The following is a 12,360-nucleotide window of genomic DNA, read 5'->3' as shown; positions in this document are numbered from 1 at the left end:
GATGTCACACATTCCATCAGTCATACTTTTCATACCACTAGCAAAGTGTGCCTGTTCCTTGAACAAATATTCAGTGAGGTTTATTTAGCTGTGAACCTGCATTCATACCTCAGTGGAGTATATGGCTGGTGATTTTGAAGCAGTTTTTCATGCTTTTTAAAGGCATATTACAGGTATTTTATAGGCGTTTTTGCTTGTTTTTCGAGCTTTAGCAGTTTGTTTCCTGAGCCAGGCAGGGAAATAAAAACAGTTTTATGGGAGGAGAAAGGGTCTACAGGTGTAAAAATGTGCAAAATAAGTGCGTATTGCATGTTTATATGCGTTTCCATTGAAGTCTGTGGGACCAGAATATGCTCATGTTGAAATATTCTCAAGTGTAAATGGGGGCTAATGGTGTATATGATGGGATTGTGCACTTCATGTACAAGAAGATTGTTTTCTGATATACCTATGTGCACCTTTAGGCCCTTTTTAGACTATAAGCCCACTTGGATCTGTCTGTTTTTTAAGTGGATCCGAGCAAGCCAGCCCTTGACTTCTATGGGCAGGCGCATGTCAGCGGAAAGGACACCCGTCTACCATCCTATCTGCTCAAGACAGACGTATGGCGATATGTCGGCCATCCGTCGGATGAGATCTGATGAAAACGGACACGCTGTCTGTTTTCGGCCGATCTCCCCATAGAGACCAGCGGGGCTCTGACAGGTCTCTCTCCCTGCTTAGTGAACGGAGACGGACCTGTCATATGCCGGCTCAGCGGAGATCAGTGGAGCGATCGACTGCACTGAGCGGTTCCGCCCTGTGTAAAAGGGGCCTTACTTGCGAATGAGGCAGTTTGTGATTACCTGCAGGAGAGTCGGTGGGGTCTTTGCAGATAGTTGAAAGCAATGGGAGCCTGACAATACCCACAGCTGTTCCCAGCAGTTCACATGCAATCACTCATGGAGCGATTACCTGCTGATGATTGGCCCTGAATGCAGAAAGTACACTTTTATCTAACAGTGCCTGTGATGTATGGCAGCTTAGGTGAATTTATATCATTCAAACACTGGCAGAACATGCTGGGTCTTGTAGTTTGTGTATTCCTAGCTATAATAATTATGGTTAATCTATTTAGTAGTTAAGAGACAGATGTGTTCTTTTTCAGGCAGCATATTTGCATTGAAACATCAAACAGTAAGTCCAGTTCATTATTTTGCAACTTTCTAAGTAGTTGTATGTTTTTTTTTTTCCCTCTCGCGTCACGATAACAGAATAAGATTGATAGTGTATGTATTGTCTTTGATCATAATGTATTAGGAAAATTAAGCAAGACTGTGGTACAGTATGTGGAACAGTTTTAAAACAGCTCAGTATGTAATATAAAGGTTCTTCTAGATCTTACAGTCTTGAATTCCTGGAATTCACAGGCTAGGTGGTACAATATGTGAAAATGAGAATAATGTAATGATTAATGTACAGCAAGTTTCGGCTCTGCAGTGAACCCTGCTTGTAGATGTTCGAAAAGTGAGTAAGGAGCGACAGCTGTCAGTTCCAGCCTCAAGGCCCATCTCCATTCCCCCATTTAATGCATAAAATTGCTGTCAGGGCTTACTGGAAAATGCCAAATTAGTTGCAAAGTACAGAGACAAATGATTAATCTGTAACTGCAGTAGAACATCATAGCCTAGCAATATGTTCCCTTTCTCCAGAAATGTTAGGTATTATCATCAGTTCTATTTAAACTTCTTTCATAGAATCTATGAATTATTCTGCTTAGTTTAGAAGAACTTCTCGTGGTGCGATTTACATGGGGTGTGTGAGTAGGAGGGATTACCTATCGGGAATACCTTCTACAGTTAGCAGACCTTCCCCTAAGATACTGGAAAGAAAGGTGAGCAGTATATATGCTCCACAAAGAGGCGTCATATATTATGCCATAGAGAAGACTGAGCATCTGTAGGGTTCAAAGAGGAGGCTGGAGTTAAAATCTTTATGACGAAGGTAAAACAAACCTTAAAGGTATTGTAAACCCTCGTGTTTTTTCACCTTAATGCACCCTATGCATCAAGGTGAAAAAAACACCTGACAATGACCGGCCACCCAGCCCCCCCGTTTTACTTACCTGAGCCCTTGAATTTCCAACGGCGGAGACACGCTCTTCCTCTGCCCGAGGTTTTCGGCTCTTGATTGGATAGCTTGATAGCAGTGCAGCCATTGGCTTCTGCTGCTGTCAAATACAATGACGCAGCGTCTATGGACGCCGAATTTTAGACTTGGGAGTGCGCAGGCAAGATAACCCCCCGGGAGAATGCTTCTCCTTGGGGGTTATACTATGCGGGGAGGAGCTACCAGCAACGCCGGGGGACCCCAGAAGAGGATGATCGGGGCCACTCTGCAAAACGAACTGCACATTGGAGGTAAGTATGACATGTATGTTGTTGTTTTTTTTTTTAACTCGAAGTTTACAATCACTTTAAAGAGGAGTTCCACTCAAAAGTGGAACTTCCGCTTATTCGTCTCCTACCCCCCTCTGGTGCCACATTTGGCACCTTTCAGGTGGTGGGGGGGGGGTACTGTTCCCCACTCCCGGGAGATGGAGCTGTGACCAGGTCTCTCGGAAAGTTTGGCTCCTACCTCCGCTGCCTGGCCAATTAGAAAGCACAGCTCGATCACGCATGCGCAGTGGGGTACTGGCTGTGAAGCCGAAAGGCCAGGTTCCCTTACCAGGAAAGGCGGCAGCTGCACCCGACAGCCGATCCAAAGATGTTGCCGACATCGTGGGCTCCCTGGACAGGTAAGTGTCCATATATTAAAAGTGAGCAGCCTACAATATTTATAGCTGCTGACTTTTACTTTTTCATGGGGGGGACTGGACCCCCTCTTTAATGCCTGTTTTTTTCAGGACAAATTGCCCATTTATTTATTGGTAAATAGTAATGGATATTTTCTAAATTGGTTTTATTATCAAAGGAAACTGGACCAAAATATAAAAAAAACTATTGACCTATGACCAAACAATAACGCAAAACAAATTCCCCTTGCTCCAGTTGATTACAGCAGATACCACATATGCGTATCTTTGTTGCTTGTTTACATAGTAGGGCCCAGAAATAATAGTGTACATTTTGCTTTTTTATATCCCAGCACACACTGAGACTGATGCCGAAACTAAATTAAAAATAGCTTTTTTTTTTTAAACCTACCTAAAATACACTGACCCTGACTTTTTACCCCGACTTTGACTCTGAGCATGGCATTTGACCCTAACCCTGACACTGACCAAGATTAAACCCTAATCTAGCTATTTGATATTTATTTTTTAATGTTTTTTTTTTAGAACTCCTTTTTGTTTAGAAATTTCTCCTCTGGCAAGGAGAAAAAAGATACAATGTATTATATAATGTATCTAGTAGGTAATAAATACAATGTAGCTTTTTCTCCATTCAAAAGATAAATAAAAACACAGGCTATCAGAGCGATCAGGTGATTGACAACCAGTCCTCCGGGTCCCCATTTGTTAGCATTAGACCTGTAGCTTTCTGTGACAGCTCAGTCTCTGTGCCGGGAGCACGCTGTGCAGTGTGCTGTCATGACAAACACAGCAGCGAATATATGTGGCCCAGCGTATAAAAACACACTTCCGTGAGGCCGCATTTCTGCATATCCTTGGCATATGCAAGTGGCATTGCTTATCAGGTTACCAGTGTCTGAATACTGCCAAGCTGGTAAAAATTACTATTATTTCACAAAGAAAGCAGCAATTCATAAACCATAATTAATAAATACAAAGTCCTTCATGTCAGGTTCTTTGGGAGTGTGCCTTCAGAGAGGCCTGGGAAGAGAACGGAAGGAGCAAGGGAGACTCAGAACTAGGCCCACGAATTTTGCCACCTGCTAGATTTGAACCAAGGTCTGTAGACATATAGCAGACTTCAAAAGCCCTAAGAAGATGTAGCATGCTAGGCTTACATAGGAATCATGGGAGGGAAAACTCAGAGGTAAGTCTGCACATTATAACAGATTTACCCCAGGGTTTGCCATCCACCTGCAATAGCAGCTTAATTTCTCCCTCAATTACTGACTCTCTGTCCAGTTTATTGGAGGAGGGTAAACTGTCAATTACCAAAGCCTTTAGTTTCTGTAATCCTGACATTAGCTTTGTTACATGACAGTTTTTGAGTCTTCATAGGCAGTGAGTTCAGCTGAAATGCAAATCTAGCAAAGCCCTGACGGTTGTCTAATACATTGAAAATACTACTAAGACCCCTTTCACACTGAGGCAGTTTTCAGACATTTTAGAGCTAGAAATAGTGCCTGAAAACAGCCTCCCATTCTCTGCAATGAGTGCTTTCACACCCGGGTGGTGTGCTTGTGGGATGTTAGAAAAAGTCCTGCAAACAGCATCTTTGGGGTGGTTTGGGAGCGCTGTATGTACGCTCCCAAAACGCCCCTGCCCATTGCAATGAATGGGCAGCGCTTCCAAAGTGCCTAAAAAGCACTTTGGAAGTGCTGCAACACAGGAGTTTTTAACCCCGTCTTTGAGTTTAAAAGTGCTCCGCTAGCAGCTGAAAAGTAACGCAAAATCACTGCTAAAACAAGCAAGGCTTTACCTCTAATGGCCGGCGCTTTCAGTGTGAAAGTAGCCTTAGATCTGGTTTCTACAACTGCCCATTTGGGACTGGTTCTCTTTAATATAGTTTTTTTTTTTTTTGCAGTTGATAATAGAGATGGAATTATGTGGTACAGTAAATGGTCAGTGTAAGTTAAATTATCGTTATGTGAGATCTTGTATAAGATTTTATTAGCCATGACTCACAATAAACCTATACATAGGATTAGGTTCAGGTCTAGTATCTGCTCTCTCCCTTCCTGCCTATCATGCTTTAATAGGAATCTCCAGCACTTCACAAGATTAGACACCATTGACAGTGCTGCCCTCCTGTGGATTTTACTTTGTAAGAATGATGCTATCCATACAGCTGCCGGCTCTCACTCAGGACCTGCTGAGTTGACATAGCTAAATCCACAGGCAACCCTTTGCGCATGATATTAGCTTGACAACAATCCACCACTTATACCCAATACTGCTATAACTATCAAGTCTGTTCAAATCTGCAAGGGCTTTCTGCCAAGACAAAACAGAGCAGCCAATCCTTGCAACATTATCACAGTTGCAGTCTTTCAGCTGCATAAAGAAGGTATTTTGAGCCTCCGGGCTCTATCTCATGTAGAAAAAACTCTGCCGTCTGTCTGTTGCGGGGAATCCTGATTAAGGTTTATTGCTTATAAATTGCCAAAAGAAACAGCCATTTAACTAAATGGTTTTAAAGAACATTTCCTTCCCCTGATGGCCTTACTTGTGGGGTGTTTGCAGAGCAGAAGTAGCCAGCTAGTGGTAAAGCATTAGTAAAGCACCTCTCCATTGACTATTTGTGCTGCATGCCAGAAATGTAGGATCTCCAGAATAGATGTGTTTGCTTTAATTTATATTTTATATAGCATTACTTGATGACACGGGTTGATTTACTAAAACTGGAGAGTGCAAAATCTGGTACAGCTGTGCATATTAGCCAATCAGCTTCTAACTTAAGCTTGTTCAATTAGGCGTTGGTAAAAAACATGGAGCCCACGTTCACACTGAGGGTGGGTTTGAAATCATGTGAATTCAGCTGAACTTGCACAGTTTCCTACCGGCATTTCAGTCCAACTTCAGGGGCAATTTGACAGACATCTGTGCGGGTTCATGCACAGATGTCTATTGAAATCGCCCCCAAAGTTGCCAAAAAAGTAGTGCAGAAACTGCTTTTGGGAATCGGTGCAGTGTTGCAAAGTCAGCGTTGCACCGATTTGGACTGTGCCATTGCCGGCAGTAGGCTCTGATTTGACATGTCATGTCGAATCGGCCCAATGTGAATGTGGGCTGAAACTGACTGGTTTTCGTGCACAGCTGCACCAGATTTTCCAGTCTCCAGTTTTCAGTGAATCAACCCCATAGTGTCTGAGGTCACCTGAGAGCCTGAGAATCTAATTACAGACACTGACTGTTCCTGTTCCTTAGGCTGTGTAGAAAGATATATTTTGCTTAAATTTGCAATGTAAACCTGCTACAAAACTAATCACATAGTGAAAAAAGCATGAGCAGAGTTTAAACAGGCAAAAACGGCATGTGAAAATGATTAGCAGATCTTGAGGTGTAGACAGCTGAAGTAATATGCAAATCTCAGCTTTCCTGTAAGCATTGAGCATGGCCTCTCTCACATACTGGGCCTCCTTATTGTTTATTTTAAAGTAATATTTAGTCACTGACCAACAGGGAGGTTCAAGAAACAGAGCAGGGAAGGGTGTAAGCCTAACTGTTACAACCAAAAATTAGATTTCTATTTGACTTCTCCGTGTTTACAGATTTAGTCCCGGTTCACATATATGCGATGCGGGAACCATCGCATGCCACCTGCCGGCAGTTCACACTGAGATCTGTGAACCGCTTTGGGTGTCAATGCAAAGTTAATGACATCCCCAGATCGTTTCGCAGATTGCAGTGCGAACTGCCAAACGGTGCAGAAATCAGATCGCATAAGTGTGAACACCCATGCGATCTGATTCCAGTGCAGACCAAAAAAAAGGGTCCTGCACCATTTTGGTGTGAATGTTATGCAATGCAAATTCAACCATACAATCTGTATAGCCAAATTCGCATCACACAGACATGGCATGTGAGCTGCACATCACATGCAATGTCTAACATCGCACCAGTATGAACCCAGCCTTTGACCCCTTTCACACTGGGGCAGTTTTCAGGCTCTTTAGCGCTAGAAATAGCCTCTGCAAAGCACATGAAAACCACCTCCCATTCATTCCAGTGTGTCTTTTCACACTTGGACGGTGCGCTTGCGGGACATTCCAAAAAGTCCTGCAAGCAGCATCTTTGGGGAGGGTTGAGAGTGCTGTATTTAGCGCTCCCAAGATGCCCTGCCCATTGCAATGAATGGGCAGCCCTTTTAAAGCACTTTCACAGGGCCGCAAAACACGACTTATTACTTTTTTTGGGGGATAAAAATCGCCCCGATAGAGGCCGAAATGTGGAACAAAAGCACTGCTAAAACCAGTGCTGCTTTAGCACTAATAGCGGGTGCTTTCAGTGTGAAAGTAGCCTCATACACTTTTTTGACTTCCAGTTTTTGCTGATGGCAGTCTCTGCTTATGCATTTTTCGCTGTTTACTCATATTAAACTGCCCAATTTGCATCGGTTTTACCTTAGGACCTATGTTGACAGGCTTCAAGCTTGTGTTGAAGGGCAAATAAGTGCAGCAGTTTGAGACACTTCAGGGGGGGAGAGATTTGCTAAAGCTGGTGCACACAGAATCTGGTGCAGCTGCGTACAGTACATCCAGAAAGAATTCACAGCACTTCACTTTTTCCACATTTTGTTATGTTACAGCCTTATTCCAAAATGGATTAATGAATAATTCATTATTTTCTTCAAAATTCTGCAAACAATACCCCATAATGACAACGTGAAAGAAGTTTGTTTGAAATCTTTGCAAATGTTTTAAAAATAAAAAAGGAAAAATACACTTGTATATAAGTATTCACAGCCTTTGCCATGACACTTAGAATTGAGCTCAGGTGCATCCTGTTTCCACTGATCATCCTAGATGTTTCTACAACCTGATTGGAGTCCACCTGTGGTAAATTCAGTTGATTGGACATGTTTAGAAATGGACACACGTTTATATAAGGTCCCACATTTAACAGTGCATGCCAGAGCACAAACCAAGCCATGAAGTCCAAGGAATTGTCTGAAGACCTCTGAGACAGGGTTGTATCGAGGCACAAGTCTGGGGAAGGGTACTTAAACATTTCTGCAGCATTGAAGGTCCCAATGAGCACAGTGGCCTCCATCATCTGTAAATGGAAGAAGTTGGGATCACCAGAACTCTCCCTAGAGCGGGTCGCCCGGCCGAACTGAGCGATCAGGGAGAAGGGCCTTAAGGCTGGATTCACACCTATGCATTTTTAGTGTTTTTTGCATTTTGCAGATTTGCACTACAGAACGTGTTCCATAGGAAACCATGTTAAATGTTCTGTAGTGCAAATCTGCAAAAAGCACTAAAACTGCATAGGTGTGAATCCAGCCTTAGTCAGGGAGGTGACCAAGAACCTGATGATCACTCTGACAAAGCTCCAGCATTTCTCTGGAGAAAGGAGAACCTTCCAGAAGAACAACTATCTCTGCAGCACTCCACCAATCATTCCTGTATAGTAGAGGGACCAGGCGGAAACCACGCCTCAGTAAAAGGCACATGACAGCCCATCTGGAGCTTGCCAAAAGGCACCTGAAGGACTCTCAGACCAAGAGAAACAAAATTCTCAGGTCTAATGAAGCAAAGATTGAACTATTTGGCCTGAATGGCGAGCGTCATGCCTTGAGGAAACCAGCCACCATCCCTACAGTGAAGCATGGTGGTGGCAGCATCCTGCTGCGGGGATGTTTTTCAGCGGGAGGAACTGTGAGACTAGTCAAGATTGAGGGATAGATGAATGCAGCAATGTACAGAGACCTCCTTGAAGAAAATTGGCTCCAGAGTGCTCTGGACCTCAGCCTGGGGCGAAGGTTCATCTTTCAACAGGCCAACAACCCCAAACACACAGCCAAGATAACAAAGGAGTGGCTATGAGACAACTCTGTGAATGTCCTTGAGTAGCCCAGCCAGAGCCCAGACCTGAACCTGATTGAACATCTTTGGAGAGATCTGAAAATGGCTGTGCACCGACACTCACCATCCAACCTGATATCCATATAGGTTAAGGTGTCTGCTGTTCACTTTTACATTTTTTTCTGTAAAGGTGAACTAACCCTTCAAAGGGACCCTTTGAGGTCAGAAATATATACATTGCTGATCTCCTAAGAATATTAATTTTCCAGTCTTTATCTGGCCTTGATGCTTTCTAAATCACTGACCCAGAACAAGAATGCAGATTAGAAAGTTTGAATTCCTGAATAGTCGTTCCAGGTCAAGGCCTCAGAAAATCTGGAGGTCAGAGGGTTAGTATGGCAGTCAGGCAATTTGCATCTTTAGAATCAGAAGTCAGCATTGGCAGCATGCATATTTTGTTAGCCTAGGTTGCATTTTATAAAAAAAAAACACTTCAAGGGTCCAACACATGATGTGTGTATCCAAAATATTGTGCTTTCTATACATATGCCAGGGCCCAACTGGGAGAAATTATATTGTGGAAAATGATACTCCCTCAGTAGCAAAATCACCCTAGCTGACTTAAAGTGACCCTAGTCTGGCTAAAATATGCCTAGGATAACAATATTGCCGAAAAGCAAGAGCTCTGTATACCAGACATTTGCATTTGAACATAGTTTATTCCATACACAAGTCAGTCTAAGTGCATAGCAACTCAGATGCAGTCAAGAAATAACTCAGAAAGAAGTCAAAAGGAAGCCAAATCAGCACTAAATCATAACACATTTCATTTTTTTTTGGAGTCTGACCCCATGTACATGAGCCCTGAGAGCGATAAAGCTGATGTAAATGTAATGAAGTTCACATGTGCAATTTAGTTTTTTGTCCACCAGGTGGCGAATAAAGCTTTGAAAAAGAAGTGAAAAACCCAGCACCTTGTAAGACAGTAATTTATTTGATAAAGAATATTTTACTGTGGCCAATGAGTATACATCATTTTATGTAGGCCATCTGTTTTAAAAAAAAAATTATGTCTTGAATGAGGAATTTTATATAATAGAATTAAGGAGACATATACTGAGAGAAATATTTGGGCTGCCATTGCTAATCCAGTGATATCAATACTCTCTAAGGCCGGGTTCACACTGGTGCAACACGCATGTTGTACGACTGTCATCCTACTTTGCCCTATGACACCACTCGTCCTACATCAGTCCTATTTTGATCCAACTTGAGTGAACAGGATACAATTTTGCTCCGACTTTGAGATAGTCCAACTCGTCTTTTGATCAATCAAAACATTCCAGTGTGACATAAATTCCTTTTCCTGCTACTGTAATAATCACCATGTCAGGTGTTACAAGTCGGATGCTTAGGACAAGAATCCAACTTTCAATAATGGGCAGAAAACTGATCAAATTTGGACCAAAGTAGTGTAGGAACCTTTTCTAAAGTCAGAACGACTTGTGTTGGACGAATTAGGATGGCTCTCATAGAGAACCATTGATTTGTACACAGTCAAGAGCGTATGTTGCACAAGTGTGAACCGGGCCTAAATCACTGACTTGGAAGTTCTGATTTTCTGCATACTTGTTCCAGGTCAGAATTGATGTCAGTGACAACCAGGCTACTAGGATTTTCAAAAGGAGAGCAATAGTAATAAAGGCAGAGGCTGCCATTGCTGACCTTCTGAAAATGCTAGTTGCCTGGCTAGCTATGGCTTTGATTCATCACTTTATTATTATTTATTACAGGTACCTATATAGGCAATTTTTGCAGCACTTTACGTTGACCTAGAGCAGGCAGATTGGGCAAATCATTGTAAGATCAAGACTCTAAATTTCAATGCCTATTCCAGAATAGTAACCTAGAAAATATTTAAGCCATTGGATCAGCATTTTCAGAAGGAGAGGTCAGCAATGGCAGTCTACGAACTTCTATATCTATGGGATTTGTTTAACAGGGCATTTTATGTTTGTTGCATAGATTTGACAAGTATACTTTATGTATTTTTGATCAGATCAGATTAGATCTGGCCTACACAAACCCCTTGTGAAGTTTTCAATGGCAAAATTATCTAGAGCTCTAAAAATGTCTGAATAATCATTTTTGCAATATGCAAATAAGTCAATCTTTTTAACCAGACACCCACAATAACCTGCTGCCCATGTCCACCTTGCTTTAAAATTATTAGTCTTCTGTTTTTCTTATTGCACGTTTTCGTGTTTTTTGTTTTTTTAATTTGTTGTAAAAGCAACTCTATCACTATCAATGTTGTAAAGTAGGACCTTCAAAAGAAGTTCCATTTGTGGTCAGAATCTTCACATTTGACATTACCACTTGTGTCGGATCTCTCTATCCCCTGCCGTATGATGTTGAATCTTCTGCTTACTATTGCATCCCGCAATGATGCAGGTGCTAGCAGAAAGAGCCACAGAGCAAGGCAGAGGATCAGGCATTAAAACATCTGGAAACCTGTCAGATATGAAGAAGCTGCTGCTGTGCAAGAGGATGAAGATTAGAAAATCAGAGTCACTTTAGTAATAATAGTTTTTAAAGCATTTTCTTTTTTTTTTTTATGTTCTAGAACATGCTTAACTACTGTCATATTTGCAATTCTTGGCAGAATTAATTAGGCTGACAGACAAGGTTATTGATAAGGGTCCGTATTACACATAATGAGATTCAAGGTGTTGTTAGAACATGATTTTCAGGGTATGGATGTGAGGTGCTGCATTATAGGCTGGTGCATGATCATGGCACAGGTTGTGATTTGTGGAGCTTGATGCTCTGACTAAGGCAGCTCACATACACCAGGGAGCCTCAGGGAGCACCCTGGGAGAAGCCCAGATGTATTCAATACTAAGGGCTCACTTACACTTGTAGCTGGGAGGCAGTAAAAGCACACTGCTAAGCCCCAACTTCTTCCCCCCTTAAGCTCTAAAGGCAGCAGCCAGAGGTGTACCCCCTGTCAATGGAAATTATACCTTTCCAAGTGAATGTTGATGGGCCGCAACCTCGTTCAATGCACGTGGTTGAGGCGTAGTAGTGCGCATTTAAGGGGTTAAAACAGGCAGTGAGGAAGTGACATATTGCCTTCTCATGGCCCCTCAAACACCGCTGCAAAGCAATCCAAGAGCAGATCACATTTCAGGGGGTCGTCCATTTTTCCTGCCTGTTTAAACAGTGAGCGCCATACGAATAGTACGATAGCAGAGTCCAAAGATCTAAAATCTTTTAGTCCTTGTTTGAAATGACACTAGATGGCATAGCCTATACGATTTTGGGGTTAGCAAAGTCCCCCTCCATTGGGGCTTTAAAAACTACATAGGACTATGAGGGAGGACATTAGGAAAAAAACTTTTAGAAACTTGTTGGTCCTTGTGCTAATGGAAGTGCTTCCCTTAGTTGGGAGTTGACAGCGTGCCTTTGACAGGGAACTATTGGCTCCTGTTGCTGTCTATGTGTGTCTATGGACACGCAAAGCAGGCTCAGGGGCAGACACTGAAGAGGAGGAGCAGAAAGTGCTGGTGAGAGTCCCCAGAAGAGGAGGATCGGGGCTGCTCTGTGCTATTGCTCTGTGCTCTGTTATTTAAAAAAAAAACTAAAAAAAAAACTTTGCAATCACTTAATAATCATTAGTTATATTTTAGTGAAATTGTTGCCTCCCCAACAGCAGAA

General features: G+C 42.4%; 1 protein-coding gene across 3 annotated transcripts in view; it reads right to left on the bottom strand.

Moving 5' to 3' along the window:
* Nucleotides 1-12,360, bottom strand: part of ZNF469 (zinc finger protein 469) — a 609,231-nt gene that overhangs the window by 16,345 nt on the left and 580,526 nt on the right. The gene's annotated exons all lie outside the window — the stretch shown is intronic.

This window comes from Lithobates pipiens, unplaced genomic scaffold (assembly GCF_037356315.1).
Source record: "Lithobates pipiens isolate NorthernLeopardFrog02 unplaced genomic scaffold, aLitPip1_a1.2 Scaffold_10, whole genome shotgun sequence".
NCBI classification, from domain to species: Eukaryota; Metazoa; Chordata; class Amphibia; order Anura; family Ranidae; genus Lithobates; species Lithobates pipiens.
Note: the sequence above shows the minus strand (reverse complement) of the source record. Positions and strands in the feature narration are given on the sequence as shown.